The 23,699-nt window shown below is 41.4% G+C and overlaps 1 protein-coding gene across 2 annotated transcripts in view; it reads left to right on the top strand.

Annotated features, from left to right (window-relative positions):
* Nucleotides 1-23,699, top strand: part of fgf13a (fibroblast growth factor 13a) — a 127,184-nt gene that overhangs the window by 33,790 nt on the left and 69,695 nt on the right. The gene's annotated exons all lie outside the window — the stretch shown is intronic.

Genomic DNA, 23,699 nt, shown 5'->3' with positions numbered 1-23,699 from the left:
TTAGCTCGTGGTTAGGGTGCTTTTTTTTTGCTTTTTTTCAGGGTGACCCCTGAGGTGCCGAGGTGTGACAGGTGGAGGGATAAAGAAAGTGCGTTCTACGACTTGTCAGAAAAGGAATAGGTCATTATGGTTACATAGCCTGACTGTGCTATATTTAGCCCTCTTTTAGCCAAAGGTCATTTGTTGTAAAAAACATGACCTTTTTTTAATCTTTCTAAATAACAAGCTCTTCAAATCTGAACTTGGTGTCGGTGCAGTAGATGGAGCGATGATACTTATATATTTATTGTAATTTGCATTAACCGAAAGACTTGTTTTATCCATAAGACAGCAATCTCACTCTATTCGTCTTTTCAGTCTCTCTCCCTCGGTGTTATAACTTCTACAGGTCTCCTCATCTTTCTCTCCGTCTATATCTGTCTCTTCCTCTTCCTCCTCAGAATGATGCTATCCTGAGAGACACCTCCCATCATCTCTAGCTGCTTTACCCACAATCCCCTGTGGATAGTGAAACTGCAGGCCAGCAGCAGCAAAGGTCATGGAAAACCACTGCTGCTCCCTTTGTTGATTATTTTCCTAACCTACATAACTAAACCTTGCTCTTAAGCTTACCCTGCTATCCAGGAAAATGTTATATCACAATATATTGTAACAATCCACTTTACCTGGATTTTCCCTTCTTTCATTTTCAGGTATTTCTAGTGAAAGCCTATGACTGATATTTCAGACTAGACACACAAAAAGGCTCACTGCGTAGAATGGCTACTTGACCCTAATGGCTTTTTGACGTACCCTGGTAATCAGAGTTACGCTGGAAAAGTTCAGTTAAGGGAATTGCGCTGGATCAGAGGTGCTTTATGTACTGAACTATGGTCCCTCTGGGTTTTATGGCCTCAAGCCATAATGGAATGTGTGTGTTTAGGTCATATGAAGGACAAAGGCTAGTACAGTCTGCATTCGATTTAAACCTGACATACTGTGGCGAGAGCACCAGTTGTAGTCGGTGAGCATGATGTGTACACTTGTAAGCTCCTCCATATACTGTATGTCGCCAGTGGTAGTGTGTTCATGTTTACTGGCTAAGGTCTACTGCTCTGACATTAATAAGAGCTGTGATGTAAAGCCTCCACATAGGAGTCGGCAGAAAATAAAACAACAACCTCCAACCAAAACAATTTAATGGATCCATGACCCCAGATTGCCGACAAACAGCTGTGATGTGAAAGCCTGGCCTTTTCTCTCTTCTTATGAATTTTTATCAGTTAGTCTAGCTAGAATTAAAAAAAACAACCCCGAAATATAATTTGGGACACAAGTGGGCTGCAACAATGCGAAGATGACACAGTATATGGGCCTATAGTGATTGGGACTTCCTGTCTGTGCAGGCTGTTCTCATACACAGTTTGTAGCTATACACACGAAAAGTAATGCACTGTAATTCGTATATATCCCACAAAATCAATTTGTATTTAATCCACGCAATTGTGAACCAGGAAGTTTAAAGAGCGACAAACGTTGTGTAGGGAGGAGATCGGGCTGGATGGATGGGTTAAAAGACACCAGACTTTCGCCCAGGAGACGGGTGGTGTCCCACGTGAAACCACGAGTCAATGTTGATGTATTTGTCACTTAACTTCCGTACAGAAGTAAAGCCACTTCCGTATTATTTTAACCGAAACGTTGATTTATTTGTCACTTAACTTCCGTACATAAGTAACGTCACTTCCGTAGTTATTCCAACCCAAACATTGATTTATTTGTCGCATAACTTCTGTACATAAGTAACACCACTTCCATAGTTATTATAACTCAAACCACAATCTTTTCTTAACCTAACCAAGTAGTTTCCTGTGAAGAAGGAAGTTTATTTTGAAAAGACTAACTAGTGGAAGTTGACACGTGTTGCTGGAAATTCGTTGGAGAATGCACAAAAAATGAGATGCGAATACTCGGCTTGTGGAAAAAGTTGTATATCTATGTCCTTCTGTATCTATGTAAAATATGAGGTCTGTAAGACCAGGGAGGTTGTTCTTGAAGCCTTTACAAAAAACGATGCTTAGCTTGATCATGATGGACCTGGAGTGGATATTGACCTCCACTACTCTGCATTATGTGCCGCGGATGAGGCCAAATTCTGGCTGTGATTCAAGACAAGAGCTGCTGCTATCGATCATCACATGTGATGTGAGCCATGCTGCATGATTTCAAATGCTGCACTCCTTTATGTCGCATGCTGTAATATAATGAAGCACTGAGGATATTGAGTTTATTCTTAGTATCTCTTCATCTCAGTTGAATAGGACATCTGGCCCTGTAGCAATACAACCATAATAACATGAGGAAATGGATGCTGTATCAAAAATCTCTCTCTCAGTGCCATTTTCATCCGTCTGAGGAAAGCAGCGTGGCATTTGTTTCCAGTGCGCTGCTTGGTTTTGTGTTAAAACAAAAGGGCAGAGTTGTTAGTACAAACTGACCTATGAAAAGCTCATTATCTCCACCGAATGGCTGTCCAGATACATACGATCTTATTGTTTATAATGAAGTGCATTGCTTTGAGACATGGCAGTAATTCTCATCAGTTTATTAAAAAGCAAGGAAGCAGTAGGATTTTTTTTTTCCAGTATTGTTAGTTTTAGCATGAACTGTAAGCCTAAAATCATAAGCATAAAATCAACATTTTTACAAATGACATTAATACAATTTCTGCCTCTTTGCTGTCATTGCAATCTAAGGCTGTCCTCGACCAAAGAAATTCTTAGTCGACTAACACTCATACAATTTTGTCGACTAATCTATTAGTTGATTTAGTCGACAGATCTGTAAAACTCAGTTTCTCCATACAGAATCACACAAAAGCACCACTTCAAGTCTTGTGTTTACCAGAGATGTGCTCATAAGTTTCTTGGAAATAAGCATAAAAGCATAAAAAAGCATAAAAAATAACTAATCGACGAAAGAAATCTGAGTCAACTAAGACCAAAACGACTGATTAGTCGACTAATCGACTAAGAGGGGGCAACCGTATGGCAATCTATTGCAAATAACATACAGCACTAATGCACTTTGCAGTGATTGAGCCAAAGTCAGCCTTGCTTGCTGTAAATAGCCATGTACTGCATATACATGACGATCAAATATTTAACATACCGTTGTGTAGTTGACAAGGATTTCTACTGCAGAGGAGCAGTAGGCAAACACATCTTTTATTTCAGGAATGTTTGCTGAAGTGACGTCTACGATTTGTTTGGTTCAAAACAGAAGTACAAAATCCAAGTTAGCATGTATAGACAAGGATGTATACACACTTTGCTCATTGACAAGTTGACAGCATATGAATCCTGACATGCATACTGATTCACCAGCACTGCTTGTTTTGAATGATGGGCGGCTGTGTTTTGAAGAGAATCAACTCTGACACGAATCAGCAGGTGAAGCCCACTCGCAATTTACTCAACAATGTAGGCATCAGGGCAGATAAGTATGATGTTAATGCTTAATTGTTACAATTGTTCCTCATTAAACAGGTATCGACCACGCTAATAGGCCATATCCCAGGAGAAATACTGCCTAGTTTCTGTAACGCTGCAGTGTTTCTACACCAGCCATTCTGTCTCATTTCGCCTTTCCAGCCGTGGATGTTGTCATGGTAATTATCTGCTACGTTGTGAAGCAGTTTAGTGTTTTGTGGCCTTGGCTCCCGCTCGTCGGTGTTGGCTGTTCACAAACACCCAAACAGCTGTGGCACCATTAATGAGGGAAGAACACAATAATCTCTCTGTGCAGGTGGAAGAGAACGCAAGTATTTCAGCTATTCATTCATCCATCAGCAAACAGTCAATGAGTGAATACATGAATGAAATCAATGAAGTCATACAAAAAAATTAAACTGGAGCTAAACCTGAGACGGAGCACTTCGGTGTGGTTCACCAGCTGCTCCCCTGGCCTCGCAGTGTAGACTCTTCTGGAATAGTGCGGCAGGCCAACAAGCGGTTTTAAGTTACAGAACCATTTTCACTTGGGTATCATCAACAACTGGCCCTTTCCTTCAGCTCACACCCTCCCTCCCTGTAGCTGTCATTCACTCGCACGACATCAATAAATAGTTTGGCGGCCTTCTTTCAAGGTGTTAAGGCTTAAGTTGTGTTGTGGAAAAGATAGCTGCCGGGACAACCTGAAACCTCACTAATGTAGTTTTATTCTGCTGTGTCTAATCATATCACCAGCTTTTCTCCAGTGGTTTGAGCTATAAGGTTACAAGGTTATAAGGTTTTCTGCCTCCTGAGCCAGATCAGACCAAACGTGTCACACTTTATTTACAGTTTATACTATACAACTATTTATAGTTGCAGAGCTGACCCAAGCCAAAATTGAAAGTTATCATGTTTTACAATAAAGAGCAAATAAATGCTTCACTGGTTTTTGATTGCATTGGTGCATTTTGACAATTAGAATAATAACTACATTTAAAAATTGGGCTGTTTAAGTACTTCAGCCAATTAAAGGAACAGTGTGTAACATTTAGAGGATGTGAAATAGAAAATAATAAGCATATTTTCTTTAGTGTATAATCACCTGAAAATAAGAATCGTTGTGTTTTCGTCAGCTTAGAATGAGTCATTATCTTAAAAAAAATTAGTATTTGGTGAAGGTAAATTTGTTACGTCATCATGAGGTGTTCAAATGTAATCTTGTAAAATGTAGTTTTTGGTGAAAGTGTCTCCTCGAGACTAAGCAAAACAGAGTCACCTGGATGTAACTCCAATTCTACGAGTATGTGTGTTGCCCAACAAAACAAAATAAACAAAGGAATGTAAACACGCTTACGATTCGTCTAGTGTTGCAGTGGTGCTATTAACGGGTAAAATTAGATGCTGAACTATAAATCAAAATTTACAGCATCGGTATCTAGTCCTGTTATTCTCTTGCATCATTAGAAATCCAGCTTTATATAAATGTAATTGATGGGTTTCGTCGTTCAGATTACTGTTAGCACTTACAGTACTTTACAGAACAGTTACAGTACAGGAAACTGAATTATGACACGGTCTAAACTGTTCTATTGAGACATGTCATGCAGACTGAAATAATTCTAATTCCAGACACCGTTTGACTCGCCTGTTAGAAATGTCTGGTGCCAGTAATCCCTGGAGAAATGTTGTCAATAAAAACAACCAGAAACCCTGGTTAGTCACCTGTTGCTACTGCAAGTGCTCGTAAATACCGGGAAGGGTGTAGATTTACCACTTGTTGTGTTGTGTGTGTGTGTGTGTGTGCTGTCGGGTGTCAGCGTATGGCGAGCGTGGGAGGTTTGATAACGCTGAGTAAAGCAGCCGTCTTAAGCAGTTCCTGTGTAATTGTAATCCCTCTGATCAGGCGCTCTGTAAACACCAGATAGTAAACCTAGCCCGGAGCTCGACTCAGCGACACTTTTCTCTCTTCCTCTCTTTTTCCCATGCCAGTACGAAGACACCTGGATGTATACACAGAAGCCTCTCGGTCCTTGAATTGTCCTTAAAAAAATCACATAATGCTTGAAAAAATGACGAGCCACTTACAGCACTTGTGCTTTTGATTGGTCACCATCTGCAGAGCTTAACATGACGACCCCCTTAATCATTGCAAATTCACACAAATGGTACCCCCTTGCCCTATTTATGCTTATACGATTCTTGTAAAAACGCTCACTCGGGATCAAAGTGAGAGGGTGGGAGACCTCTTATCCGTGTATCAATTTTAAATCCCTCGAGTGCCGTATGGATGGAATGAACTCTTTTTTCTGCATCGCTCTTGGATGTCAGTTTATTTATCACGGGTTGTGCCAGAAGCTTCCGTTGAGATACCCTCCTTCCCTTTTTCTTCTTTCTTTCTCTCCCTTACTCGCTCGCTCTCTCTCTCTCGGCGTGTAGCGCTGAGCGGCGGCAGGAAATGTTGGCTAAACTTGCTTTGCCTGTGTAAGGCATTTATAAAAGATATACAGAGCTACATGTCTGGATGGCCCGACTACATAATTCATGTCTTGGTGTAGAGCTAAATCCTCTCTCCATCTCCCTCCGCTGTACTCCTCAACTGTGTAATGGGTTCTGTGTAGTCATAAAACGCTGGCAGCATCAACTAATGCCCACCCTACCTCCTCCACACACACAAACATCACACATCACAAGCAACCTGGTGCGGAGTCAGAACCAGAACTGCTCTTTTTAGCCATACTTTATTTATCACACTGTCCTTCAGTCCAAACATGGTTGTTTTCAAGGTTTTAAGGTGCACATTCTGCTTGTGCCACACTGTATTTGATAAACTAGACGGACATTGCATTTTATATAATGAGCATGCTCTTATCCCATTTGGTTTTTATTTCATTTTCCAAATTACACTTTTTTTTCTCTTTTCCCTGGTTGTAATCGTAGTAGTCATGTCTACATGGAAGCAGCTGGTGACACAATTATTAGGTATATCCTCAAAAATGTATATAGAAAGTTACAGAATTCATCAGGCGCTATTTTCTCTGCTCCCTTCAAGAGGATTGTTTAATGTATTCGCCTGTTAACACATAATCTATTAACATCTAGAGCTATTAGCACAGGCCAGAAATAAGTAAAGAAGTGGGATCCTTGCCCTGAAGTTGGTGGTGTACAGGCTTTTGTTTGGACAGCGTTTGCTGGAGTGAATTAGTGTTAAGATGGGGAGAGTGCAACTTGGGATCAGACCAGTGCAGACTACATGTCTCACGGGCGGCCCATGGCAGTTTAAACACACACAGACGAGTTACCCCAGAGATAGTTATACACAAAGCGTACACAGACCGACAAAAATCCATGCATGTAAACAAACTAAATATACCCCACAACAAGCTCAGTTTGTCCTAAATGTTTTGGTTTTTTTCTGTCCAAAATCCAAATGGCAACATTACGATTTGCATCTCTGCAACAGTTTTAGCGAAACAGAATTATCAGGCAGTTAGTTAAACTTGTAACCGGATGTTCACAGGCTAAATCTAACTATAAAAGCAAGGAATCTCTGTATGTCCTTCGCGAATCTCAAGAACCGCTCATCCGATTTGGTTTTATTTTACTTTTAGTGCAGACGAGTGAGTCGCCAGCAGCAGAGAGTAAAGGCATTACTACAGCATCACACTAATAGTGTGCATACAGTTAAGCAGTATCAAACAGACAAATGGATAATGTTGTTATCCTGTAGTTTTTGATGGACTTTAGTGAATCTGTCCTCCCATATCACAAATGACAACAGTTCCTTTTATCCATTAAAATGTCATAGTTGATTGTTTAGTGCATGCACATTCTCCAGATGCCCTAAGGCCCCTTGGGCAGATGGACTCCCCAGACAAGCCCGCCTACGCACACTGCAGTATGCACTTTGATATTTGCTATACAAGCATATTGGACACACTGAACACACACACTCACATTTGTGTGATTCTGCTGTGAGAAACATAAAAAGCAAGATGACCAGGGGCCATGACCTCATCATAGACAGCGCGGCGGATATTGTAGTCGTTGCTGTTGTTCAGCTCTGGTTTGATTTCTTCAAAGTGACGGCGCTCACGGAACAGGCTGTTGTTTTCACAGCGCTGCCTGACAGACTGTCTTCAGAGGTTGTGTAGTATTTTGGACAGGGTGACAAAATGAATGTCACCTTTTCTGTGGACATCTACCGGGCACTAAAAGATTCATGCGTGGAAAAAGTCAGAGCTTGATAAAAAAGAAACCACCACTGAGCAAAACTTAAAAAATACGACTGGTTACCTGATGTTTCAATACAGAACGGTCAAACAGGAGAAGATAGTGTGTGTGGATCTGTGTCTAACTCTGTAGATCTACTTAGAAAGTCAAAACCAAACACCATGAAGAGGCTTCTGTGTAGCAGAATGTGTTATCAAATGAACAGATGCTATACAGTCACCGTTGCGCAACTATTCTGGCGTTACTATCACTGTTGGCTGCCACCAGCACCAACCTTCATTGTCCCTGCATGTCAATCCGCTTTCTTCTGGTTTGTGAGTATGTGTGTGCGTGTGTTTCGGAGTGTGTTGAGCACATGATAGGTTAACAGGTGGGATGACTTGGCTAATGTAGTACGAAATGTCCAGGCTGAGGAACAGCTGCGAGTGAACAGGATCCGTCCGGAGTCGATTCACATTCTAAATAGTGAGCTACGATGACAATGATGCACCCAGCCAGTGTACTTTGGTTTGTTCTATGAGACAGGAAGGGAACTCAGCGACACATTTGACCTGGGTTGGCTTTATAACTTGGCCTCTGCTGCAGACAGGGTCATTCTAAATCTGCAAAAACAAAAATCAGCACATAATCTGTATTTCTAGTTTAGCCAAACTTTCCAAAGTACAGCATGGATCTATTTATACAGCTTTCTGGGTCAGATTAACTGCATTTCTGGGTTGTTTTCAAGTCCTTGCTTGAAAAATCAGCAAATTTCCCATGTTACAGTAAATGTTATTTTGTAAAATGTATTAAGGATTAGCATTTTCAATTACAGTATAAAGGGTTTGGTCATTAAATCACAAAGTTACTGCACATGCAAGAAGCACACGGGATGAGAAAAGGTTTGTGTGATCGGTGAGCTCTCCTGTCACTTAAGTTCAGAGGGACCACCGTCTCCAACAAGGACCATTGCTCTAAATAACCTCATGTATTCCAGTTCGGCTCGTCTCTTGCTGTGGTTCCCATCACAAAGCCTAACAAACGACTGGATGTGTTCCCAATTTACACAAGCAAAACAACTAAGGCATGTGCATGCATTTGTGTGTGTGTGTGTGTTTGGATTTCGTCCCTCTTAAAATGCATCATCAAGAAACTGAGCCATCAAACACTAATCCCATATTTTTGATGATTCAGATAGCGTTGGCGTTAGCTGTTCCTAAATCTCCTCTCTCTGAATGCCTGGATTTGAATCCTTTATGTAATCCTGCATCAAGGCCAAGCTAGTTGGGACTCGTGGGTCAATTGGAATTGACAGTGTGTTCTTCACTTGTTAATATAGCAGAAGGGTTAGCCATAATACCAGCGTAATCCTTTTCTCTGATAGTGTATTTTTTTCTATTTTATTCACTTATACAGTATAATGTACAGAGCTATTGTTCAATCCTCTCGCTCTTGTTCTCATTTTTATGTGGGCCAGTACTCTTTGTTCCCATCTTCTCCTCTGGCAATGTTCACCTGATTTTGTTTAACCGCTACAGTTTATCAGTGAGACACAGGCAGGAACATGTTTACTTGCGTAGATAAGTTAATGGGAAAACATAATTAAAATATTCACAAAGCATCATGTAGAATGCACATTTAAAACTCTACAGTACCTCCCAACCACTGATTCATTTCTATTTGGTGTGAGCTCATTTCCTCATGAATAAACTCCCTCTCAATAACTGCAAATAAATAATATGTAGGGCTGTCCTCGACTGAAGAAATTCTTAGTTGCCTAACACTCACGATTTTGACGACTAATCGATAAGTCGATTTAAAGGTGGAGATTGTAACCAACTTAAACTTGTCCCGTGTGGCAAGCGTGTTATGTCGGAGAACTACGGTAACCGACGCAAAAATGTGAATTGAAATTCTCATATTTACTGTACATAAGGGCTGTGGGAACACTTGAAACAACCGGAAAACAATTTAACTCTGGAGTATTCAACCGCTTACCAAGCTTCATAAAACCAGTGTCTATTAAATGCTATAGAGTTTATCAAGTGTTTTATTGCTGGTTATTAGTGGATCATCAGGGGTTTTATTGTTCATTGGAATTTATCTTCATCTGGGAGCAAAGAAAAACTCCCCCAGTCAATAAACCATGAAATGATGAAATTTTGGAGAACATCTTTACACAAGCACACACACAGAAACCGATTCACTCAAACACATACACTCACAACTAATGTAATAAGGATAATACATTAAAAGTTTCCAAAAGCAAAATGGCCATTTGTAGAAACTTGCAGAAGAATTTCAACATATTTAGTAATTAATTAAGTAGTAACCACCAATTCTGATGACTTCAAGGCTCAATGCTCCATTTTAAAATGAAACAGACATTAAAGGTACAGTGTGTAGGATTTGATGGCATCTAGTGGTGTGGTTGCAGATTGCAACCAACTGAGTAACCCTCCGCTCACTCTTCCCTTTCCGAGACTGCGTTAACGTGAGCTGCCGAGTACAAAACCGCGGTAACGCCGTTCGCCTCACTCAGTGGCCGTCTTTACCTTAATAACACAACTTTACTGCAGTGTGGCCTTCATGTAACGTAAAAACGCGAAAGGCTAGAGCCAGTGTTTGGTAGAAACATGGCAGAGCAACATGGCGGACTGCATGAGGAGGAACCACTCCCTATGTAGATTTGAAGGGCTCATTCTAACACAATGATTCTTAGGTCCAGGTGATTATACACTGATGAAAACATAGTTAGGAATATAATATTACATTTCTGCAAATAGATCCCCCAAAATGTTACACACTGTTCCTTTAATGTTTCATTCTAATCAGAATCAATTACACATTGTGCATCTTAATGTCAAGGGAACTAAAAGAATCTGATCAAACAGCGTTGAACACTTGCAGAACAAATGCGATATAGCTGATGAAGATGGACGTTTTTGTTGTGCACATCAACTTCAAACCTAACGGTCTCTCATTTCCTTCCATTCTGCTGTTTCTCTGTAAAATATTGATCTGTAAATAAATGGCAGACTCTGTTTGTGTTTGCTACAGACGTTGAGTAAAATCTCTGCAGCGCTGAGCCTCTCACCAACGCCGTTTTAAGGTCACCCTCCTTCCTCTGCTCCTCCTCTTACTCCTATTCTTTAAAACTGTACACATGCCTCCACTCCCTCCTCTTTCCTTCTCCGCCCCCTCTCCCTCTGCTACCTTTCCTCCTCTAACAAACAGGAAAGGCTGTAAATGTGCATTAATAAACTGCGTAATGTGTGTGTGTGTTGTTTCCGTTGTCCATCTGGGATCTGATCTGCTTGGCAGAGGGCAGAGGAAGACGCTGCCTTCCATATCTGCTCTTGGCAGAGACGCTTGGATCAAGGAGGTTTTTTTGGTAAAGTAATTAATAAAGATGCTTGTCACAACTTGTGAAGGTTTAGTGGTGATATGATCATATGGTGCTCGCAATCATTATATAACTGTTGGGTTGAATTTAGTGATTTCATGTTTGGAATATCTGTTTTGTCAAATGAGTGATATCTAGAGGATGTCGCGAGAGAGAGAGGGATGCTGGTAGATAATTAAAGTTTTCAGTGTCCTACAGAGCTGAAGTGTTATCGAGCACTGAGTGAGCCATGACCTCTCGACCCCACATTAACTTATAGCAGTGGTCTCAAACTCAATTTACCTGGGGGCCGCTGGAGGCAGAGTCTGGGTGAGGCTGGGCCGCATCAGGTATTCCACAAAAAAAGCTTTGTTAAAAAAAAAAACAATCTTCTCAAACGTCATTATTAACAGTTCTTTAACTTGAATGGGTTCTTCTGAACATGAACTGTCCTGAACATTAATGGAACATTGAAGAACATGAACGGTTCTTCTGAACATGGCCTCTATTGCGTCTCCCACTTTTCCTGAAATTGTCTGTGCTCGTCACCAACCTTTCTCTTCACTGCAGGCTTTGAAAAAGACATGATTGGGGCTGTGTGACAAGATATATATTCATTCCACTTGGTGTCACTCCGCAATAAAGTTGTGCCTGCTGTGTTTGTGTTGCTCTGCAATTACACCACCAAACCGCTAGTTGGCGGCGGCGTCTCTATGAGTTTCCTTCTTCTTGTACTACAAACAGAAACTGAGTGGAGTTGGAGCTAATAACTGTTGAACCACAGAACTTTTACTGACATTACTGCAACGCCGAAAAGAGAAAATATATCTGAGTGGATTTGTGTGAACAAACATTGAAAAGATGGAGGCAGAGAGAAGTAGAACTTTCTGTGGTTGTCCGGGGTCCTGGCCGCTCAGCATCGCTGAGAGACTGGACCAATCACAGCTGTTGCGGTCTGCGTCGCCGCGACGTGTAGTTACATTTCTGGAGAGGTGCACGTCAGGCTACGGCGTCGATTCAACGCAGAAGTATAAATCAAGCTTTAATCAAGCTTATGCGATGTTACACGGGCGCCGCCACAGTTGTTGTGAAATGTTTCTCTGCTTGCATCAAGCCCGGCCGATTGCCCGTCCCCGGGAGCCATATACCCCGCTGTGATTGGTAGGTTCGTTCAGCTCGGGCTCGCGCAACAAAGGGACCTTCAACGGCAAACTGCCATTCACATAAAACTCGCGGGCCGAGGGCGCCTGGTTAGCTCAGTTGGTAGAGCGGGCGCCCATGTAACAAGACTTGGTCCTGACCGCGGCGGCCCGGGTTCGAATCCGGCCTGTGGCCCTTTCCGCATCCACTCTCTCTCTCCCCCCTTTCCAAGACTCTATCCACTGTCCTGTCAATAAAAATGAAAAAATGCCCCCAAAAAAAACTTTATAAAAAACTTTATAAAAAAAAAAAAATTTGCGGGCCGCACTAACATTAAACTTTCATATCAAGGTGGGGGCCACAAAATATCGTCTTGCGGGCCGCAATTGGCCCGCGGGCCGCGAGTTTGAGACCCCTGACTTATAGCGATGTGTGGATGTGGAATGGGCCTGTGCACTTAGTCAGCCGTGCAGACATCAGTAAGTGCACTGAGGGTTGTGGCAGAACAGAAGGTTGGGGACGGTCACTGCTGCCACTGCTAAATATACTGTTCCAATTATATAATGCTATTTATTCAGACAAGGTACATATGTGAGGTAGCCTTGGGTTGAAATAGTTGATTTGACAGTATCCGATGCTCTTCCACACCCTGTAAATAGTCAACAGATTGGTTTCTGATCAGATCTCTGATCAGATCTCTGATCTTTCAATTGAAGATTTCTATCTGACAGACAGTTATGCTGGGCGTCATGATCCAGCAGCTCGGACTCTCCGTCTCTTTTGCTCATGAGCTGCAGGTCTCACACTGAGATTGCCTCCCGTTATGCAACTCGCTAGACGACAGCGTTCTGTTGGCAGAGAAAATTTTTTTTTTCCCTGAGTTGAGCATTTCTGGCCACCGGGTCAAAGAAGGTCACACATTTGTGACTTTTGCTAACTTTAAACCTGTTTATACATTACTATAGTTAAGTTTTTATGGTAACTGTAAAGGTAATCCTTTGTTGGCTAAGGTCGTATACTGTCAGCTTATTTATTTGTATGCTTTCATAATGGCGGGAGCCCGTTCGTTTCAATAAATAGATCAACATCTTTTTAGTCTAATACTGTATCCCAAAGTGGTTCATAGTGTATGTATCAGTCTTTACACCTTGGCTATATACAGTAGCTGTGTATATGGCATATGCTTTCCTCAGCATGAAGCAACAAATGTGCTGCTTGGAGCCAAGTACAGTACACAGTCACTGCTGATACCAACTGGAATTTAACCTTTTATAAAACAGAGCAGGCTTTAAAAAGCAAATGTTTAGCTTACGTCTTGTGGTGACTTCTTCATTACTTTCTACAGATAACATTTGGAGGTTAAAGGAACTAGGGCTGTCCTTGACCAAAGATATTGTAGTCGACTAACACTTTTAACAACATTTAATCAACAGATCTGTAAAACTGAGTTTTTCCACAAAGGATCAGACAAAAGCACCACTTTCAATCTCGAGTTAAATCATAAGTTTCTTGGAAATAAGTCATTCAGCATTAAAAAAAAGCATAAAAAATGACTAGTCAACTAAAGAAATCTAAGACGACTAAGATCAAAACGACCGATAAGACGACTAATCGACTAAGACCTGCTTTGCTTTTCTACACTAAACCAAACAACGGTGGCATAATGCCACCCCAGTGTGTGATTTTAGATAACACGGCGGCATCACAGGAACGAAAGTGGCATGACGTTTAACACAACAGCCTCTGGATTATGTGTGCGTGTAGTCCCACCGTGCCGGCTCTCCCTTTTACACAAACGTCGGCTCGGCTTTGTGACTACCTCTGCTGCTGGCTCAGCGGCGGAGCAGCTCTGTCCCCACACTCCGCTTCTGTACCTTTTATACAGAACAGCGAGGCGGAATAACGGCGCAACAGTCCTACCTTAAACAGGCTGTGTGACTGATGAACTGGGCACTGGTGCACTTAGTTCACTAGTTCATGATAATTCTGTGAAGGAGTCGAGGTAGTCGACACTGTGCTAATCGTCTGATGCATAAAAGAAGACGGATGTCTCCTATTAAAATCCTTGACTGGACATGAACCGCGACTCATAAAACACACTGTCAGCTGCCGGCAAACCATGGCGAGATGGACAGGCGGCGCATCCTTCCGTCCTTATAACCTGATTGTTTGACGTTTGAACAGAACACATATGAATCATGTGTGACTTTGGAGCTGATTTGACATGTGATATATCATAAGCTACTTGGTATCACTTACTGCTCAGGGTTGTTGATCCTATTACACTTGAACCTCCTCCCACAGTGTTTCAGTCTTCCTGAACTCAAAGGCCTGATGAAGGGCAGGCAGTAGTATATGATGCTTTACAATCCTATTTGCTCTTGTCAGCTGTTAATTGCCGTGAAAAGGATCCTTAGCATTAATCCACCTAAGCAGGAGTGTGTGTTTGATCCCTGTCTGTTGACACGGCATCCATGAGACATTTGAATCCATGATAGGGATGGAGGTTGTGTGACTAACAAAGTATTATGAGGTCATCTGTGTGGGTTTGTGCATGTACATGCTCATTTGCTATATTGCTTGGGTAGTTGTCCTTAGATAGTCTTACATAATGTCTGTAGCCTACACAGAGGGAGACAACATTTAATTCTCCTGCAGTAGCCATCTATGAACACACTCTGCTTCGGTGTGTGTCCATGTGAACATGATGTTTGACTTTAATATACCAGAAATTAGTTGTGCTTTTCACTGTTTTTATGTTCCCGAGTGTCTTTGTGTTTGCATATTTGTGTGTGTTGTACTGCAATCTGCTGTCACTCTGCCATCTAAACAACATATTGAAGTAGTACTAAAAGTTAGAAAAACAGTTGTATGTGTCTGTGTGTGTCAGAGATACAGTGCAGAGGGAGCGAGTCTCTCCACATTGATTTTTCTCAACTTGGCATATTCTCAAGCCAACAGATGCATTACAAGGATTTAAGCCTCCATTATAAAACTATTGGGTGTGAAAAAATAGTTTTCAGGGTGAAAAGGTGAAACAAGAATAGTTTTTGTTTTGTTTCTGTCTCTTAAAAGGGATAGTTCAGGTGTTTTGAAATGGGGTTGTATGAGGTACTCATCCATAGTCAGTTTTACCTACAGTAGACGGTGGTGGAGAGAAGCAGACAGGAGTTACCGCGCGGAACCAAAGCAATATAGTTCTGTGGACAGCAAGTTTAGTCACGTAAAAAAGAAAGGCCCACCTTAAAAAAAATCAATATCAGTTTAAGTGTACGCCATATTTAGACTATTGTTGCCAGTTTACCTTGCTGCTATACAGTCTACGTTTCAGACTGGGAACTGAAGCTGTTATATATGCTCTCGCCAAAGCAACCAGACTCCATTGAAAAAAACTGTAATTTAACCTCAAAGAAAATGGGAGTTGCTGGTCTACCACTGTCTCGATCGGTTAGTTTGTTTTGTGACTTTGGTTACAGTTTGGATACACCAAAGTCCCACAATAGCACAAACAAACTAACCGATTGAGGCAGCAGTAGAACAGCAACCCCCGTGAGCTGCGAGGTAAAATTATAGGTTTTGTAAATGTAGTCTGGTGGCATTGAAGACAGCATAGATGTATACAACGGCTTGAGGTCCCTGAAGTGTCTGATGGCGAGGTAAAGCGAAGAAAATATTCTAAATATAGCGTACACTTAAACTGATATTGATGTTTTTAGGTGAGTCTTTCTTTTAGGTGGCTAAAATACGTTTTGCTGCCGTCCCCATCCACAGCAGTACATTGCTTTGGTTCCGTGTGGTAACTCCTGTCTGCTTCTACATCTATTGTAGGTACTGTAATACACTGATTATGGAGAAGTATCTCATACAACCCCACTTCAAACCACCCTGACTATCTCTTTAAATGGGACTTAAAGAGTAAAGGAGGTAAACTCTTTATGTCGTTGGGAAGACAAAACCCAGGTTTAAAAGTGCAGTTTTCTTATAACTGATTATAAATCACAACAGAGAGGTGTACAATTTTTATGATGAGACTTTGACTGTCCAAAAGGGATACGTCTCTATAGAGACCACCACCCACAACTACCACCACCACAGACATGCTCATAAACACATGGCATATGACGTACAGTATATCTCTGCTTCATCAAGTGGGAGTCAAATGATTGTGTGCATGGATGGACTACTAAATGGGTAAAATGGGCTCTCTGCAAGGCCACTCTTTGATGCTGGATCAATACTTTTTCATATGAGTGCTGTATGTGTCTATCATTGTGCCTTCACCAACAGTTTCATCACGGTCATCTCTGCAGACAAGCTGTATTGGCAGGCAGTAGTATTACACTCGCTCTCCTCCTCTGCTGCAAGAACGCCACCACACAGACACATTTCCAAACCTCTGATGATGGGGTGCATACTCTACTGTATGTGACAGCCTGTCAAAGTAGGAGTGACTCTACTCAATATGGTTCTGTGCTTCATTCCCAGAATTTCCCCTTATCATACAGGCTGCAGGTGCCTCAAAGGTCAGCTCTACACTGTACGTCTGAATTGTATGGAACACCTACAGTCTGACTACAGGCAGATTTCCAGACAAAAAAATAGAATAAGATGGCAGACTTCCCTCTGAGGCAGATTCATAGCTTCTTTACATACTGGCGTGAATGGATTGCTTTTGCGTAGAGAGCATGGCTAGAGAGCCATGACCATATTGTATTGCATTTGAGTAATTGCCAGCCAGCCTTAGATTTCCTGTACTCTTTTACGCATCATATCTTCTTTATATTAATGGATTAGACTATGATTGATATATTATCAATGGAGCATGCACAAATATATTTAAAATAGGGCTGTCAAAGTTAACGCAATAATAACATCTTATCACAAATTTGTTTTAACACCACTACTTTCTTTAAAGCATTAACGCAACTTGTGATTTTGAAGGTTTTAAAGCTAGAGTGAAAATACTGGCATCATATGAATCTATAAAAACGTAAGGAATCCATTGGTACCAAACATGTCATAATAGCTTGTCGCAAAGAAAGTTAAATAACGCTCCAAACTTGCGCTAAATTTTGGCAAGGAAAAACTGACATGGCCATTTTCAAAGGGGTCCCTTGACCTCTGACCTCAAGATATGTGAATGGAAATGGGTTCTACGATTACCCACGAGTCTCTACTTTACAGACATGCCCACTTTATGATAATCACATGCAGTTTGGGGCAAGTCATCGTCAAGTCAACACACTGACGGCTGTTGTTGCCTGTTGAGCTGCAGTTTGCCATGTTATGATTTCAGCATATTTTTTTATGCTAAATGCAGTACCTGTGAGGGTTTTGTTTTGTGTTGTTAATTGATTTACAATAATAAATATATACACACAGTTGCATAAAGCAAGCATATTTACCCACTCCCATGTTGATAAGAGTATTAAATATTTGACAAATCTACCTTTAAGATACATTTTGAAAATGTATAATTAATTTGCAATTATCGCAATCATCTATGGACAATCATGCGATTTATCGAAATTAAATATTTGAATCGATTAACAGCCCTAATTTAAAAATATACATGTTATTTTAAATTTTGCTACACTTTAATGGCACTACAGTATGTTATACAGTATCATACTACACAGTTATGAAAGATAACAATGTAGGTATACTAAAGCCCTGACTAAGATATAGCCATAGACATGGACCTAACATTGAGACTGCTGATTTCTTCTATTAGTTTCATATTTATTTGAATTGTCATCACTCCAGTTATCCAGCAATTCATGTTTTGATTACAAAAGGCTACAATATTTGTCCCGAGCTATCATGTCACCTTATAGAGCCTCTGTTTATAACAAGAAAAGGCAAAGGAACAAAGAACAAGAGAGAGGGAGAGACAAAGAAAGGGAGAAACAATGAGCTCAGAGGGATGAAAGAGCATGAATAAAAATGCAAGCTCATTCTGCGTTTCAAAGCAAACCTCAAGTTCAAATCAACTCACTTCCTCTGCTGCCTGCAAGGTGACTTATAACCAAAATAAAACTATTCTTTCTTGAGATGGAGCCACACTGAACCCGAAGGCATCCCAGAAGACAATGTGCTAGATTCTGCTCCTTGTGAAACCACATTGAGGCCAGGCTATTTTCGAAACGCAAACCTCAGGCTACAGACCCGTTCCTGTGCTTAATTCTGATTCTAATTTAGTGAGTGTGCTATTCGTCAAGTCATGATGAATGTGTTCCACCTTCCTGATGGATATGAGCCATGACTTGAGTGTATTGTGCAGATTGCTCCTCATATATGGAAGCGTACTTCATTTCTCGGGGCCCCGGCGGTGCTTCAGTTGATTACACACGTCCTTGAACCCCATTTGAACATGAGGCGGTTGGCATTTATGAGCCTGGGTGTCACTGATGACGCTCTGTCACATTAAGCTTGCTTTTTCTATTCTCACACTTGAACATAAGCGCAGCGCGGTCATTAAATATCGCTTGCTTTACGGTAAATACTGCCCACACAGATAGCACATCTACCATACTGTTGCCATAAAACCTGAACTAAATAGATGAGCAACTAACCGAAGCAAGATGCATCTCACCCCCCTCCTCCTATTTGTACCCATTCCTCCTTACTAGGAGATTTATTCCTGTCAGAGGGGCAAGGACATCCATTGCTGTGTGCTGAAGGTCCAGCGTGGCAACACTGGTGCCTGTAGATCACCGACTATTATGAACCTGGGTGACAGCTCACTCTGAGTGGCTGGTCTGATAGAGAGTGAGCTCCCAGGTCCTGCTGCGTCATTCATCAGGCATCCTTCAATCCCAATATGCGCTCTTCATCAAGGCTGGGGCAAGGATGAAAGAGACGGGCTGTAAAGGATGGTGCCCACCCCCTCCTCTGTTCGTCCTCTTAGCCCCGCCGTCACTCACTTTTATTACCTCGGATGAGCCGGCAGTTAGCGGGCTCATTAATAAACGCCGGCTGGAATTGGACATTTGTTAAAGTTCTCAAGAGTCCTCCCGTCTTAGACAGACAGACAGACAGTCAGATCTTCAGTGCACCTTAACACCTGTCTGGTGCAGATGAAACAAACCCTTCATTATTTGTTTAGTTCGTTTGGGAAGAAAAGAAACTGATCGGGCAACAGGGAAATATAGAGGATATCACTCGTTAAAAAGAGACAGTTTGTATATTTTACTTTTATCTACTCATCAATCTAGATAGATCGTTTAATTATACCCGGGGGTGCATTTGCGTGTCACAGCAGCAGTACACGAATGAACCAGACGGTACAAACTGTGTGCAGTTTACAGATTATTGTAATAAAAAAGGGGAGATTAGCTTAGTTTAGCTCAATTTCCACTGGATCAAATACAGTAGCAGCACCTCTGGGCCTCTGGGGCAGAGAATGGGGTCATATTCCTGGAAGGAAACTTAGACCTCCTCTCTTGTCATTCCAAAGCACCATTAAAGTTTCAGTAGCACTGTGGTATTCTTGGCGAGGGCCTGCGATGGATAGGTAGTATCTGTGGGGGGTTCAGGACCTTCTGCAGGTGCGGAGGTGGTAGGATAGCAGGTCATCCAGCAGCCTGAAGGAGGCGCCGTAGGGCAAAAAGCATGTGGTGATTAATTGCACTACTGGGCGTTGAACCCTGATTATCTTCCTGTTAGTGTGGGTGTGTTTTTTACACTAGAGAGGCTGGTGTCTGGCAATGGCTGACCTACTGGTTAATGGACCTGCTCTTGACGGCTTATGAGAATTCATTTTTTAATCCGTCTGCAGGACCTGTGGCCAAATTTATGGGCCGAGGGGTATTTTTTCCTCCTGATCCATCTCATCCGCTGTTCTCTATAGTGAGTTCAGTTTCTACAATGATATTTAAGTCTGGATACAACAGATACACACTGACCAGTTAGTGGACATTTAAACGATAAGGTCAAGCAGCCTGTTAACATTCTCAGGCCGTCAAATACAGACGTTTTGTCACGCCCCACAGCTTGGTGGATGGGTCCAACAAACAGAGAGCTTTCATCCAGGAGACCACTCTTCGTATGTTAAGTTTCATTTTCACTTTCTAAACGGGATCATTTTAAAATGACCTGTGATTGGTCAAAGTCTCCCGTCACGGGCTAGATATTTTAAAGCCTGAAAACAGAGCCATGAGGAGGTGCAGTAGTCTAGTTTTCTCTCAGAACACTTGAATACAATATGCTGAAAGGTTATTATGGATTTTTTGCCCAATGATGCCAAAAAATTGTTGCCTACTGCAGCTTTAAGGTGGACCAGCTATTCTCCTTTAAGTGAAAAGCTGCTCCTCTGAGTTTTGCTCAGCTCTTTATGTAATTTTTTATATTTCTTTTAACCGTTTAACTGATAGCTTTAATCCGTAAATATTCTTAATGTCAGTTAACGGTTAAAAGGTTAATTATTGCCATCTAAACTAAAAGAAATACAGCATATTCAAATATTGTAGACATATACAATAAAAATATGCAGTATGTATTTTGAGGTCTGTGCAGCCATCATGTTTTTCAGTTTGTTTGAGTATGAAAATCGCATGCAAAGATCAATAACCCTTCAGGGATCTGGTGTAGGGGGTTTATTTTTGTTTCTGTGAAAAAGATAACTGTCAATATTTTGTGCGGCCCACTTGACATCTTTATCAATGATCATCTTTCTCAAGTTGATTTATCCGTGGCTCTGCCAAACCAGAATAAAATGACTCTCGGGACGGCTATTTATTTATATTGTAAGTTCAAGTCTCCAATTCTTTATTTGTATGTCAAGGCAAGGCTTACAATGAAATGTTTTAAATCCTAAAGTTCTGTTGCCTTAGGTTGTACAGTTAAGGGTCATCCCCGCCTCATTAACCAAATTATTTCTGATATAATTATATTCTGCACTCTCCTGTTAATTGTGCCACTTTACTCCCATTAAGACCAATTTGGCTTACTGTACAGTTCACACTTAAATAAAATAGGTGTAAAAGGGTTTTATGAATGAAAGTAAACCTACAGCCAATTATCAGCAGTAAATGCTTTTGGCGCTTTATTCCTAGTTGGCAGTAAGGGTGAGTGTGTCGGGTTTATGAATATGGAGCAGAAACTCACTGTTCTTTGCTGCTGGTAACATCACACCCACACAGGTCTATTACTCAATAGTCAATAGAGAAGAATAGTCAAATAGTTTCAGGATTCATTCATAAAACTATGTTTAAATACACTACATAAACCTTCACTTTACATTCTCATTAGGCTGAAGTTTAAGGTTGTTTTCAATTACTGTGCCCTTAAACTCCAATTAGTACTTTTCCTGTACATTTGCAGTGTGTACACAGTGTTCACTATCTTCTAGTCCTTTTAAAACTATTTTAATTGGACCCATGTGCCTCTAATACTTATGTACATGCGGTCTTGTTTTTTTTTATTTCCTGGATCTGTTTTTGTTTGTGTGCGAGACACAAAGGGAGAGAAATGTGTGCTTCTTGATCTTATTTCTGTGAAGAAGACACACTGTGCACTCTGTGTGAAAATACAGTACACGGAAGTCAGTGTGTGGGAGTCTGTCTACATAATGCTTTAGTTTATATTTAGTAGTTTAGTGTATTCTTACTAGGAGCAGAGACTGACGCGGCGCTGAAGTCCATTCAGCTTTCCGAATAAAGCTGGCTGAGGCTTACATGCGGTCAGAGATCGTGATATTATCACAGTATGAAAAGTGGATAACGGGTCATCAAGAACAAACTGTGTGAAAATGGGACATCAGTTCTGTGTGGACAACTTTAACACTATTCGTGATGCCATTTTTCTGGTTTAGTTGAACTGAAAATAATGTCATTAACGGAGGGGGGGTTAAGTATTGTTGTGTTTGGATAGTGGCTACTCATTAAAGTAGTAAATGTGTCAGAGGAAGGCATGGCCCTCAACTCCATTAGGAAAAGAAGATACCGTTTATTTGGGTTGATTCGCTTGTAGCTAATCCATCAACACAGAGAAAAATAGGTCAATGATCGAAACCAAGCAGGGACTGTGCCCCGAAGAGGACAGATGCAATAGATCCAACACACACAGACGGAAACACAGGGCTTTTCACAGGATCCCAGTACAGGATTCCTGTAGACACACATGCAGCAGAGTGACATTATAGAAGCTCTCCTTGACGTCACTTACAGTAAGCATGACTTCTAGAGATGTTCCGATGCCATTTTTTCCTTCCCGATACCGAGTACCAATCCGATACCAGCGTGATAAAAAAAGCATAGTTATTATCATTATTATTATTATTATTATTACAGCTGCTTCTGCTCATACTGTTTCCCTTTCAGCTGCATAGGAGTCGTGTTAATTTGCTGCTGATGAAAACCAACTTTTCCTGATTTTGCTGCTTCATAATAAAAGCTTTTAAATAATAATATAATTGGGGACTTTTATTGTGAAGAATCTAGGATATGAAAAGTGTTTATCGCCGTTTTACAGCCGCGCCTTTGACCACAGCCGTGGTAAACACACACCAAAGCAGGTAGCTCTGTTGTAATGGAGATTTAAATCCCTGCCGTGCTGGGCCGACGCGCCGAGTCATGTATGGAAAAACCCTAAAATAAACGGGAACTTGGCTTGTGTCTTGAGGAGTTGTAGTATTTATTCACCGACAGCCAAAACAGTTCACACGCTGCACTGCTACGTTCACAGCTCGTTACGGCTGACTTCATCTCACCTTCACGCCATCACACACACACAGGCTTCTTCACTCTCTCGGTCTCTTTTTCTCTTGACCACAAACACTAGCGCTCACAACTCACATTCTATGCACTTAGTTATTCCTTAAAGGAGTTTGGTACTTGTATAACACGTTTTAGTTTAAAAAACATCTTAAAAATACATAATTCGCTGATGCTTTGGCCTGGCGGGGAGTCGTCTCAGGCCTGGCGGAAACCCTGGTATCACATCGATGCATAGACTGGTGTACTCGCCGATACCCGATCCCGAAGTTTGGGCAGTATTGGACGCATTTCCGATACTGGAATCGGTATCGGAACAACACTAATGACTTCACTGCAAGTCGCTCCAGAGGGACCTGGAGGCCTGTGCATGCCTTTGCATCTGCTTGCCTACTCATACAATAAATAAGGTGGAAATGGGGTCATACTCACCCACCACCTGACCTTAGTTTCAGTAATGCTGACTTGACATACACCGTAGCAGAATGCACGCTTGCCCTGCAAATCCCACAACTTTTTACTCCTTCATCGGCCCCACAGTCACCTCATTGAAGTGCAGCAGCTTGTGGTTCTGGCCTGCTACAAAAAACCTGCCATAACACTGATTATGAACTTTCCTTTTCCCTTTTCTTCGTGTTGTTTTATCACTTTTCCTTTTCAGCAACCAAGGATATATTTAAATAACAGCCCCCACTGTTGTTGGTTGTCTATAATTTTAGTTGTTTTGTGAACTTGGTGTTCTTGATCTCTTCTGTCCCTCTCTCCTCCTTCTCTCTC

Source organism: Sebastes fasciatus, chromosome 10 (genome assembly GCF_043250625.1).
Source record: "Sebastes fasciatus isolate fSebFas1 chromosome 10, fSebFas1.pri, whole genome shotgun sequence".
Classification (NCBI taxonomy): domain Eukaryota; kingdom Metazoa; phylum Chordata; class Actinopteri; order Perciformes; family Sebastidae; genus Sebastes; species Sebastes fasciatus.
This window is presented reverse-complemented; position numbering and strand designations above follow the sequence as displayed.